Here is a 13,262-nt window from a genome sequence, read left to right as displayed (position 1 = left end):
GGCTTCTGTAGTGCAGCATGCAATCCATTTTGGGTTACTACCTGAGCATTTCACATATGATCCAAAATGGTAAAGGAGATCACAAACAACTGTGGAGAAACAAAAGGAGATCCACCGCGTTTTAAGTGTAAATTTGCTCAGATTACTTTACAGTTATCTACAACCAGCGGGAACAGTGATGTGTACGCTCTGTTCAGTGAATGCTTCATGGAGAGAGACTTTAATCACTTCGTAGATCAACAGCATCTAACCGTGATGCTCCCTGTGTCACCATATCCAGTAGTCATGGAAACATGAAGGTTCATCCTCTTAGTGTCGTGCTTGTTCGAGAGCAAGGGTCCCCGGTCCTGGTACTGAATAACCTTGGTTACGTTTATTTTTTTTTTTCTTTGCTGCGACACACCTGATTGCAATGACAGACTCCTTATTGGGTGTTCAGGGAGCTTGTGTTGACTTGATCCAGAACGTAGTTGTCTGATAATTAAGTCAAAATGATTTATTACAAAGAATCCTCACACCCAGAATACAGCATTACATACATTTAAATGCAGATATCAGAGGAAGCATTTAAAGCATTTCTAAACTCATATGGGAGCATATCTTGTGTAACATAGGCCTCCCACCTTGTGCCATCAACTGTCCATACAGTTGTATTTATTCCGTCCTATAATCAGATCCAGTTCTATTGATCTTTTCAGAAGGACATGGTCAGTGATGGTAATCAACAGTTCCAGGAATGAACCCTTAGTTCGATTCCAATAGTATAGAAAGGTTCCCTCACGCTGGGCTCTGTCAGAAGCTTGGTGAAGACATAATCCTTTGATTTAACTGTGTTGAAACAGGGAGAGCGCTAAAATATGCAGCACAATGGCTCTTCAGGACCAGAGTTGGAAACACTGTTCTCGAAAGAAAAATCTAGTGTGAAAGCAGCTGCAGGAACCTGTGACTTATTTATAATTTCGTCTGCACTAAAAGTGTTCTCTGGTCTGCACTTACTGGTCTAAAAGGACTCGAAGGCCCCATTTATATGACGTTTTAAAGGGAAAACTGGAAACTTTGTTACGTTTTAGTTGTCCGTATATAAAAAAAAAAGTCCCGGTGATCACACATTTGGTTGTTAATCAGCCATATCTTGTACTGTTTTTTAAAGGCCGACAAAGGTGGAGCTTTCTCGGGCAAATGGACGTATACGTATTATTCCATTTTGTGCAACCTTTAAAGGGGACATATCATGCTAAATCCACTTTTTTAGCCCTTAAATGCATTTTGTTGTATATTTAGAGTGTTTAGAAGTACAGAAAAGTTCAAAGTAGTCTCTTCAGGTGCTCCGTTGATATCTTTATATTCTGTTTTGGTCATATTTTGCGATCGGTTTCGATTTTTCTATTCTCTATTACGTTTTTTGAACAATGACGTCACAGTATTCTCAGCGGAACTGCCAAATTAGGACATCGACATTTCGAGCAATCCGCCATTTTTGTTTCTCGCTGCGATTTTGTAGTCCAACCGAAGTTACGAGAGGATAAGTCGAAATGTTCGGTTGTTGGATGTAGTCACCCACAAGTTTCGTTACACCGTCTCCCAGCATCAGAACCTTTTCGAAGTGCCTGGTTGAGTTTTATTTTTCACAGAAATGTACCCACATCTGTGGGTAAGGTCATTTTTGTGTGCGCGAATCACTTTAAGGACGACTGCTTCAGCAACCTCCGCCAGTATAAAGAAGGATTTGCCGAAAGACTTGGTCTGATTGAGCGGTCAGTTCCTTCTATCTATGGAGACGACGAACAGAGCACTTCGGTAAGCTGTATATAACGCTAAAAAGTGTGATGATAAGACGTCCCTGTCATTGTTTTGTTAGCATTAGCAGTTGCACCGTCTTCATATGTTAGCGCTGTGTGCTCGTTTTAGATTATAATGTAACTTCTGTGTTAAATAGTCGTTGTAATACAGGCAGTATTGTAGTAGTGGGCATGGATGGAGAAGTTAGTGTAAATATAGTAACACACCATTGCGTTACATCCATATGAAGACGTTGTTCTTCAGGTGCATCATCGTCATTTTCATCTCGCTCCGCCGGGTCCGACTCTGGCTCCAACATGTATGGCTGGATGGACAAATCTTCCGTTGTTGACATTTTGTAAATAATGTGTGAATATAAAGTTTCTGCGCCGCTAGATAATTGTATCTGTTCTATCAAACTACAAAGATGGCCGAACAGGGTGACGTTGAACCGAGTGTCACCTCTGCAACCTGGAGAGGAGGCGGGGTATGAAGTGTCTCATTTGCATTTGAAGAGACCGCCCCAAAACGAGTTGCTCTCAGAAGCACATCAGAAAAGGGGTTGAAAAGGGGCCTGTGGAGCTCTAATAATGAGGAATTCAGACCCAAGCATTGCAGTTTCGCGTTGTATAGACCACAACTGTATGATTTATATGTAAAAAGGAAGGATTTAAAAGCATGATATGTCTCCTTTAACAGATTTCATTCTGGGCAAAAGTGACATACAAATGTCTTTGTAGTCACCATTGTTTATGTTTATAGCGTATTGTGCTCTGTGCTCATATGCGCGTGGTTTCATCACAAAAACCACCAACAGCGCCAACTCATGGCCTGGCATGCTGACTACATCGTTTTCAGCATTTCTGCCGTTTCCGTGTAAATTGGCATTGTTTGCAAAACGTTGCTGTGTAAATGCAAAACTTTCCTGAAATGAAAAGGCAATATGGATGCATGTTCACTTGAAACATTGTCGTGTACACCGGGCCTTTGTTTACTTCTGTGCTGTGGGTGGAGATACTTGGAAGGTGTGTGATGTCAATTATCCAAACTTATTTCTTTTCAGGCAGCTCACCGAATACTTGTTTCGTTATAGAAGAGCAAGGAGGCAGGAAAAATATCATAACGTACATGTCTGTCAAACACTGATTTTTGGACCACATTATTGAACCATTAAATCTTATTGGGCTTAGACATTTTTCTTTTGTACAGAAAAAATACATCACTAATTAAGTGGCTTTACAAATACATCAATCAAACTGTAGGAGCTGGGAGCAATATGTAGGGTAAACAAACCAAACCAAAAAAAAAAGTAAACCCAACCCTTGCTTGATGAAGCATGTGTACCTAGTTAGAGGGCTGTTGCATCACTGATCTTGTGTTGCGTTTTTTTTTTTCCTCTCACGACTCACCAAACCGCGCTGACAGCCCGCCATGTCGAGGGAGGCCCAAGATGCCAGTGTGCCTCTGAGTCTGATCAAAGGGCTTGTTACAAATTTATTCACGCCCCATGGTCACTTTGTTACCAAGCCAATTATATCGCAGCTAAATGTTTAGTCAATCAGAGGGGAGGGAAATGGTGCCCTCAACTCATACGAGTGCCTGGCTTCATTTCACTTCACATCAGCCAGTATCATATCACTGTGGAGGAGCGGTGCAATTGCTAAATCATCTGCTCATAATCTCTCCCCAACTTGAATTAAGTGGTGTGAGCATATGGTGCTATTTACGATGACAAATGTAATACCACTGACAATGAAACTAATTGAAATGGTCGGCACTGCTGCTAACTCTTTGCAATTCATCTGCATATTTACCAAAGCAAGGCTGATCTGGAGTTGTTGATGGGATTTTCTGAGTAGCAAAATCTGAAACGGCAGAGCCTGCAGCATTAACCAGGTCCCAGGTGTTCGTTGGAAAAGGCTCATATTTCTAGGTGGTGAAGAATTAGAAGGATGAGATGACAATGACGGTCAATGCGGAGCAGTTTTTTAAATAAAACCTTAACAGATTTTTAGTAATTCTGTGAAGAATACAGCCTCTTTGACACATACCAGATACCGCTTGGTGTTGTGTTTGTGTATGTGTGTGTGCTTGGTTACGAAAAAAACTACCTACAAATCCTGTTGGGTACTTCACAGGATGTACTTGTGATTATACCTGGCAGTTGTTCAGCTGAAAATATCCTACAGGTGCACAAACACCCGCAGGAATATTTACATAATGTTTGCAGGAAAGAAGAGGAAAAAACAACTAGTCATTGTTAAAATGGGAAAAACAAGAAAACTCAAACCATAAATCAAAATGATCCAGCAACTCGACCCCTTCAGTCTGAATATGTAGGGGATGCCGGATGTTAGTCATACTTCTCCAGTGAAACTTTGTAATCTTTAGTAGGTAAATTAGTCCACAACTCATCTGATCAATCAACCCAATTATTTACACCAGGTCAAACCATGACTAGTCTATATTCTCAATCCAACTATTTCCTTCCCTCTCCAGTTGCTTTCACATTGACTTGGCAATCCACTAATCTGAACTCAGGCCAGTAACAATCCATTTATTGGGCATTAGGAAGAAAATCAGTCGACCTGTCTACTTTCCAGGATTGATAGTGTTGTACACTGATCAGAAGCTGTGTGTGTTTGGCTCATTATAATCCAGTGTTCCCTTTTTCAGCATTTTCACCTTTTTCCTGCATTTCTCTTTTATTTCTTTGTAAATCGCTATTAATTGCCTCGGGTCTGAATAGTGCTATCTGAAATAAAGTTGCTTTGCCTTGCAAAGCAGTGCAGTTCTCCAGTCATGATGCGCAGTAGCAGTGTATCAGGAAAGTTGATTTTTTTCCTCCTGTTTTCACAGAGATGAAGGCAGGGCATTTCCAAAAAGTTCCACCTTAGAAGCCATTTTCAAAAAGTTGTGTTTTCAGTGGCTCTGAGAACCATTGTGATATAAACTGACCCCCAAAACACTAGAAATCATCGTACAAATAAAGCCTTATATGACACTCATCTGCTATCTCTCTCTAGCCCACCTTTAGTTGAATCATGCATCTCATTCCTTCCCAGAGATCCATACTCATCATTCTCACACTATTTCATTCTCAGAGATGGATGCACAGAATTCAACGCGGTGGACCCACGACGAGGTGTAGACGTTTATTTGTCTGGTGGCCGACCAGAGGATTCAGCAAGAGCAAGACGGAGTGACCCGCTATGAGCCGATGGTCAGCCACCAATACCACCGGCGTTTCAGATTAACCCTTTTCCCTGTTAACTGAAAATCCGTAGCTGTGCTGGTGAATGCCATTCAACTGCATTTCCGCTAAAGTTTAAAGTATTATATCATTTGTCTCATTTAAACATCAGCTGCTCCATCTTCTGCCACCAACCCACTCCGAGGTGGCGCTATATTGTTTTGGAAAAAGACCAAAACTGAGGCGAGGCGAGTCGTGACAGAACCGTGTCATGGAAAAGCGCCATAAGTGGGTCCAGGTTCCAAAAGAAAACCCTCAACGCTCAAATGTTTTTCATGTCCAGACGAAACTGCTTCATGGATAATCTTTGTGCAGCAGCTTGTCTTTTCCAGAACCATCAGCAAATTTGTTCCTCAGCTCTGGCTGTCGTGCTTTAGACCCACCATTCACCTTGTTTTCTTCATCATGGGAACAGTTTCTTGGAGAACTTATGAGAAAATGGAGAGACAACACAAACACTCTTTCTGCTGCTCTGTGTCTGTTTTATGCTGTACACATTTTTTTACCGACCAGAAGTAAGTAACAACGTTATTCTTTTATTTAGGATAAATTGGTAATTGGGCATTTGTGTTACTGCTTCAGGAGTCTTAAGCCCCGTTTCCACAGTGCCCCTTGGTGCCGGTACGGGTCAGGTCGGAACCGGTTGTTGTGCGTTTCCACTGACTCAGAACCGTTACCAACCGGTACCATTGGTAACCATTTCTCGCTACCCCTCCACTTGGGGTACCAGGCACAATGTGCCGGGTATGAGGGGGAGGAGCTTCAACACTGCCGTCTGCTCATTGGTCCGTGACAACCGCTGTTCTCCCAGCAAGCAGCCATTTCCAATCAGTTCTTCTGCAGCAATCAGGAAACTTTTTTGAAAATGTCCTCCCGTTATGGCGTCACATCCCGCATGATTACGCAACCGTTCATAACCCCGCCTACATTTCAAACCGAACCCCGTGTAATGGAAACGCGGCACTGATGCGGGTCTGGTTACGGATAGTCAACCCCCACCTGACCGGCACCGGTACCAAGGGGCACTGTGGAAACGGGGCTTAAGTGTATGTAAAGCAGTCTCTGCTTGACATCATTTCAGTTCAGTTTGCACCCCCAGCCACGGCACGAGCCCAGCCCCAGGAAGAGCGGTGTTAAGGAAACGAAAAAACTTGAAAATACAATCCACTATTGTTTCTGCATTTTTTTGTACCCACTGCAAAATCTGATGTCATACGATATTCTATCAGGCAATTTGTTCTTACTTTGCGTTTTCTGGCTTTGCCTGTAGCAGCAGTGTTGCTTTTGACCGGTACACATGACGTCACACATCCTGCTGCTTGGCTCCACTCGGAGCAGAACACTCACTGCAGGATTTCTCGTCGCAAATATCGAACATGTTCATTTCTACGATCTCTCCTTCCGAGACCTTCCAAGCGGATCGGACCCGACAAAATCGCTCTTAACACTCCCCTTACCACAGGAAAATCAGACACCACTTTTTTTTGCAGACATCCGACAATCTGGCCCGTGCTCTCGATATTCAGGAGGAGGAGATCAGGACTAAAATCTGCCCGATTATCCTGTCGTGTGTGCCGGATATCAGTCGCAGCCGCCTCTTCTGCAGCTCTTTTTACTTCTCTTTTGCCCACCGTGCTTTTCAGCACCATCTGGGTCTTTCTTTGACTCGCTCACTGTGGCACCAATAACTACCTTGACCTAGACCAGGCCGTCCAGACTTCATAGGCAATTAATTTCATCTCTTTCATTCAATGTTCTTCTTAGTAAATTAGCAAACTTACTAAATTGTGGCGTGCTCCCTGCTTGTTGATTCACAGTGATGGAGTGATTCAGCCCTGGAACAATTTGATACAGTGTTGTTGGAAAGCCATTTTTACTAAATTAAAGACATTAGCAGCAATTATACCATCGATATACGGTAATTTTATTTAAAAAATGATTGATGTTGTTGATCTCGGCCCACTCACGAATCCCTGCTGGTGTAAACATCCTCCAGATGTGTGGCGTTTGCACGCAGTATAAAAGCATATCAATGGTCCATTTCGCTTCTGCTTTTGTAAAAGGACAGCCTGTTCTTTTGAAAATGTACCGACAGCTGGGTAAATGGCGGACGCCACCAAAAACGCATTATCCACATGGTTGATCATGGTAAAACCCAAATGGAAACGGGTCGTACAGTTTGCACTTTCTATTGAAAGCGGCCCCGGCTGGTTTTCAGCATGAGTGCCTCAGCCCGAAGCGGACGTTGCATGTTTTGAGTTACCTCTTTTGACCTGTGTGTTTGTAAGTGTAATTATCAATTAAAGTCCATAATATGTATACCTGGTGGCTTAGTCAGGGCTCTTGTTTCATTTGTCCCAGCAATGTATTTATTTAAATGCAACAATAGTTGATTGTACAAGCTGCAGGGATAACCTGTGTGAGGCGCATTGTTACCCTCAGAGCAGTGCCTGATTTAAACAAACATGCCTATTGTTGTTGCTATTAGTACAAAAGTCCTCAGTGTGGCAGTCCAGGTGAAAAAGCTTGTTGGTCAATGTCGAGGGAAGGTATTGGAAAATCTGGAATCAAATTTTGTGTATTTTTTGATTTTAGAATTGAAAATGATTTTAATTATTAAAAGACAACTCACTTAACACTACAGCTGCTCACTACTCTCACTCAATGCACAAAGGTAGAATTGGTAAAAAAATCGGTTCCACTTAAGTCAGCTTGCCAGAATTGCCTGTTTCCATTCTTTCTTATATACTGTATTTGTCCCAAATGGTTTTTACAACCCGCATCAGTATTGTTTGTGAAACCATACTGTTGGTGTCGCTCATAAGGAAAGACAAAATGTTAAGCCAAAGGATATTTGATGAATTGAAGCAGATGTCAGGACAGGCCGTCACAAGACGGTGAAATGGTCAATCAACCCTGCGTGACAAAACAACTTTCAGAACAAGATCTAACCCGCACAATGATTACACATGACAGCGTGTCACTAAATGAGCTTTTTCCCTTTTTTAAAGCAGTGTTTCTCTCCTCCTCGCGCTGAATACAAGTGACATCTGGATTACTGTGGTTGATAGCTTGAAATAATTATCATAACTGACATTGCAAATTATATCACTAAATGGTCTAGTTTTCTCGCTGCCTCTGCAGCTGTTGGGACAATATTTTGAGGATCACAGGCAGGCTTTGTATGAAATTTCAAATAAACACCTGTCTTTGTGTTTTTTCTTTCGTTCTTTGTTTTTTTTTTATGGATTTTTTGGGATAAAGAGCATGTAATGGAGGCCAAATTGTGTCCGGAAGAGGAAAGTACAGACAAAAAAATTATGCATGAAATGGTCTTGACTGGGTTACGAACTGATAAATGTACATATTTAGTGTTGACTAAAGACAAAGTGCTTAAATATCTTATTGTAGTCACTGAATTAAAAAAATGTTATCTTAAGCCAGGTTTACGAAAGAATACATATTCAATATGATAAATATTTTCGAAGATACGTATGTGGAATTGAAAATGTTACTCTGTATTTAATTTATATTTGTACAGAAAGTCAACTGGAGGTCAGCGAGGTAGAATCTTTTGGCCATCCTCATTTAATTACATGTCAATTTCTAATAGGCTAAAAGGTCGAAGTTCAGTTTTTTTACTTATTAACTAACTGTTAGACCAGGCGTGTCAAAGATAAGGCCATAAGAGGCTCCAATGGGGCCCGCCAAGAAAATGGAGAAATGTATATCTGAAAGTAGGTAAAAAAATTTTAATTCAATGTTAAAAACATGTTATATTGAGAATCAGTGGTGTGCAGTCAGGGGCAGCAAGGATAGCACTGCGAGCCCTGTCAAAAATGATTTTTCTTTTTTATTTATAATTAAAAAGTGATTCTGAAATCTGTGTCTGGAATGAATTGGGCTGCTTGTTCTGTTTGCAACTTTATCTAGAAAACGACTGGTTATTTTTTGTGGAGCTCAAATCTCCTTTCCTCTGCTGGGTCCAGCAGTAACTGCGCTATTGGGTTAAAATGTTGAGTGACAGTATCATCAGCCAATCAAATTTTAATGTGTTATTGGTGGAACGCCCAAGGGCAAGCGGAGTTTCCAGTGCTGGTCTTGGTGTCGTCACTGAAATGAGCTTCACTGATTGGCCCATGGGCAGGTGCGTGATGACGCACTGTTATTCTCTGCTTTCTGGAGGTGATGTCGGCTAATTTAACAACAAGATCGGGTGATACGATATCGGACCGGCTTCGGGGGCCTTTTTCAAGGCGCCCGTTTGCAGAAGAAATGGAAATTGTGAGTCGAGGAAGACCAAAGGCTTTGTGCAGCATTTTACAGTGGGAAACTACCGACACTACGACTGGATGTCGATGCTCTGCTGGCCATGTTTACTCTTCAGTAAAGCTCCGGAACATGGAATAGCAGCGGTTTTAGCAGCCTCATAGAGCGATTTATCAAAAAGGATCGCAGGATGGAGTTGATCTACAAGTGATGGGTGAGTGCTCGTTTTTAGATTGGCGCTGCTGTTGGCATTTGGTGCCGTTTTTGATTGTAAAGTTGTTTCCCATACAATCGATGCGGCCGCCACGATTAAATTACGTCAGGTTTCAGGTAAGACCAACGCAATATCGCTCCTTCATCGTTCATTCATCACCGCATAGCCTCTTTCTATGTTATTGTCATTCACACAGACAGACGTGCGAACATGCATGACAGTAGTGCGCGAGACTCGCGCAATCCGAACGATTGTGTTTTTACTTTTGGACATGATGTGCGGCTGTTGCATTGGCTGGATCGGCATAGGCAACAATACTTTTTTTGTTGGTGGGTAGGCATTTTGTTACTGCTGGCCCTGACTGAAACACCACCGCACGCTACTGTTCAGAATGCTACCAGTATTTACAATGATACGTCATGTATTTTAATTCATATATACTCACTGTATACTCATTGATTCATATTTAAACGCCTCTGTTTGTACTGTAGGTGTGCAGAAAAGGAAGTAAACCAGAACCCTCAACCAGTACTGAGATACAGAGGAGTGCCACGCAGGGCATAGCTTCACACTAATCTACTAAAACAGCATTTGATCTCATATTAGTTTTAATGTGTTGATTTGCTATTCATTCCATTTTAAGTGTTTGTTTTACCCTACAATTATGTGCATTTTCTGTTTTGAATTTAGCAACATGTGTATTGTTTGGGATCTGGGAACAAATGAATTCATTTTCCATTATCTGTAATGAGAAAAAAAAGAAAATAGCTGCAGACACGAAACAATCTGGAGCCTCCTAAATCATATTAGGTTGAGAGCATCACTGTATTTAATTATCTGTATTGAATTGGGGCTTGCATACGTTCCTGGTTTATTTTAAACCCCGCTTTCACCACCAGTTCAAGAGCAGGGAAGGAGCACAGCTGTAAATGCTGAGAGAAAGCTCAAATACATTTCACTGTGTAATACCTTTTAGATAAGAATTGCTTTATATAAAATAAACTGCTGAAAATATGCATTGCTTCAATTCAATTCCGGTTTCCAAGAATACACCTAAGGCCTGCCAGAAGTCATGAAGAGCACAGTTTATGGACAGTGGATGGCGCCAACAGGAAAATATGTAACAAGTGGACATTTTGTAATGTGGATTTAACTCAGCAAGGGAAAGAGGATTTTTCTTTTTTTTTTATCCAAATCAGGCAATGTGGTGCCACATGCTTAGACCTAATCAAAGCCAGATATCCAGTGTTATCCAGGGCCACCGTGTGCAGAGCTCAGAGCATCTGGCACAAAGTGCACAAAACACAGCTGCCTGGCATCAGAGGAAGAGTCCTAAGCATCAAGTGTACTTTGGAGGGAACCCAGTTCCAGCATCAGGTTTCAGATGTGTGCCATTTGACTGATTACATCAGTGAAGAGGATTAAACTGTGATTTTATATAATACTTTTCCCATGGCTTAGCATTTCCAAGTAAGACACATTCATTTCTCTCGGAGCAGAGTTAATAACATGCAATTTATTTCAAGTTGCAGAACTGTGAGGATGAATAATGGCTCCAAAAGGTTGACGTCGGAAGACTACAAACAGCTCCACACTCATCATCACCAGTGTCCTGCAAAAAACCGATATCTCAAATGGTTTGGCAGTCTTATTTTCTCTTTTATTGCCTTTGACAGATGACATTATCTTCCACGTGCAGAAAAGGTTTCATAATATTGGAACTGAGCCAAACAATTGATGGGCTAAATCAGCCCTGTTTTTTTCCCCCTAACCTTTCTACATGAAAAAGTTAACTTCCCGGAGGAAGGACAGCTTCTCCACTACAGCAATAACGCATAGTCACTGAGAGGAAAGCAATATTACTGTGATATCATTCTGCACCAGATGGAAGGATAACATGTGCTGATCGCACCTGCCAAAACAGGTCACAGTTGGAGGAAGGAAAAACTTCCTCACAAACATAAAGGAGAAATAACAGTTCAAACTCAAAAAATGAAGGCATGCAGAAGTTTAGATTATGAAGTAATGTAACAGAGCAGATGACAGTTTGCAGACAAAATTTAACACAAGCAGACGTTTAAGGTATAAAACAATGAAAAGACAAATTTCCAGTTAAACATTATTTGGGTGTAAGTTTCTTTTAATTGCCTCCAGCTGGCAATTGTAGCTTTGCTTTTGTTTAAAAAAAAAACACAAAACAAAAAAAAAAACCAACACCGTAAGGCACTGATTTGATGGCTTTTTAATTAAAAACTAAAATGGCAACCATTAGGGACTATAAGTATTAATTTTATTCTGCGGGGCAAAATAAAGTGTGTGTGTGTGTGTGTGTGTGTGCATACATACAATACACTATTTATACAATAGGGAAAAAGGACTATGGAATCATCATATGTGTCCAGGACTACAGTACAGTACTGCAAACTATACAACTCCGTATACACCTACAAAACTACATTCCCGCCAGAGGCGGTAATGAGCTCACCATCGGGGGTTATTAAAGTCAAAGTGACAGGACGGTTGAAAGGCCAGCCCTCCGAGTCACTTAGCTCATGCACCTGTCTCCAGCCTGCCAACATTCAATTATACAGCCTGAAACCGGACTTGACAAGTGTTCACACCTGTCGCCACCCAGATCCAGGTCCAGGTTCTTTAATGAGCGCAGAGCCGGGCGGCTGTAATCTGCTTTAACTGGAGTACAGCAGCTTCCCAGCACTACGAAGGTTTCCCATTCACAATATGCTGCAAACAGGCTGAAGAAAAGTACAGTGTGGTAATGTATGTCTTATAAAAGTACAAAAGAAAGATCAGACATTTATATTGTATAATGTGTCTCTTAGATTTGTGTTTAATGTGTGTTGATTGTATTTGGACTGAATAAACAATTACATTTGACATAAAAGGACAAAGACAAAAGAAGCAATAGTTTTATGAAGTAATTTGACTACATAAATGTAAAATGACAAACTCTAGAATTAAAATTTATGTATTTTTAGCATAGGAAAAAGCAAAACAGGTCAAGGCCTCGTTTACACGATGTTCTGAAAACGATGTCTGTTTACATGGAAACACTATAAAGGATGTAGTCAGCATGACGGACTACTAGTGGGTACTGTCGAAACCACACACACATCCATTCAGAGAAAAAAATACACTACATACCCCCCCCCCCCCCCACCTGAACCAGGGTCTCTATCCCTCCTCTGATCTGTCTGTCTGTCCTATCCTTTTCTCTCCTCCCCCTGATATTTGGTGGGTCAGTTTATTGTTGGTATCGTGGTTTTATCTCTGGTTTCATTTGATAGAAGCAGGAATTCCAAAGGAATTGGGATGCGTCGGGACAATATGTTGGCTTTGTTGCTGTGCAGGGAGATCGGGAAGAGGCTTTTGTGTGTCGCATCCCTTCTTTGTTTGTAAGAGGTAAACAAAGTAAGTAAAGGTAAATTTCTATAAGAATTACAGAGTTTAACCTGCCATGTGGCACACGTGCATTGATTCAATAATAAAGTAATAGCGACACTTGGCCAGGGCTCACACTGTGGATTTCGCAGAAGTCGGTACACAGGAGCCTGCGATGGAAATGAACTAAGATGAAAGGCGATAGGCGCCGGCTGAGCGCCGACATGTCGGCAGCGCTCACATTCATGGTTTTATGACGCTCTACGTTTCAGCCACATTTCAGAAGTTTTGTTCAGTGTCTAAAGGGCAGCGGTGACATCAAACCCACAGAGAGGAAGCCATTTAGCC

This window comes from Lipophrys pholis, assembly GCF_963383615.2.
Source record: "Lipophrys pholis genome assembly, chromosome: 10".
NCBI classification, from domain to species: domain Eukaryota; kingdom Metazoa; phylum Chordata; class Actinopteri; order Blenniiformes; family Blenniidae; genus Lipophrys; species Lipophrys pholis.
The sequence above is the reverse complement of the archived record's forward strand: the minus strand, read 5'-3'. Positions refer to the sequence as shown.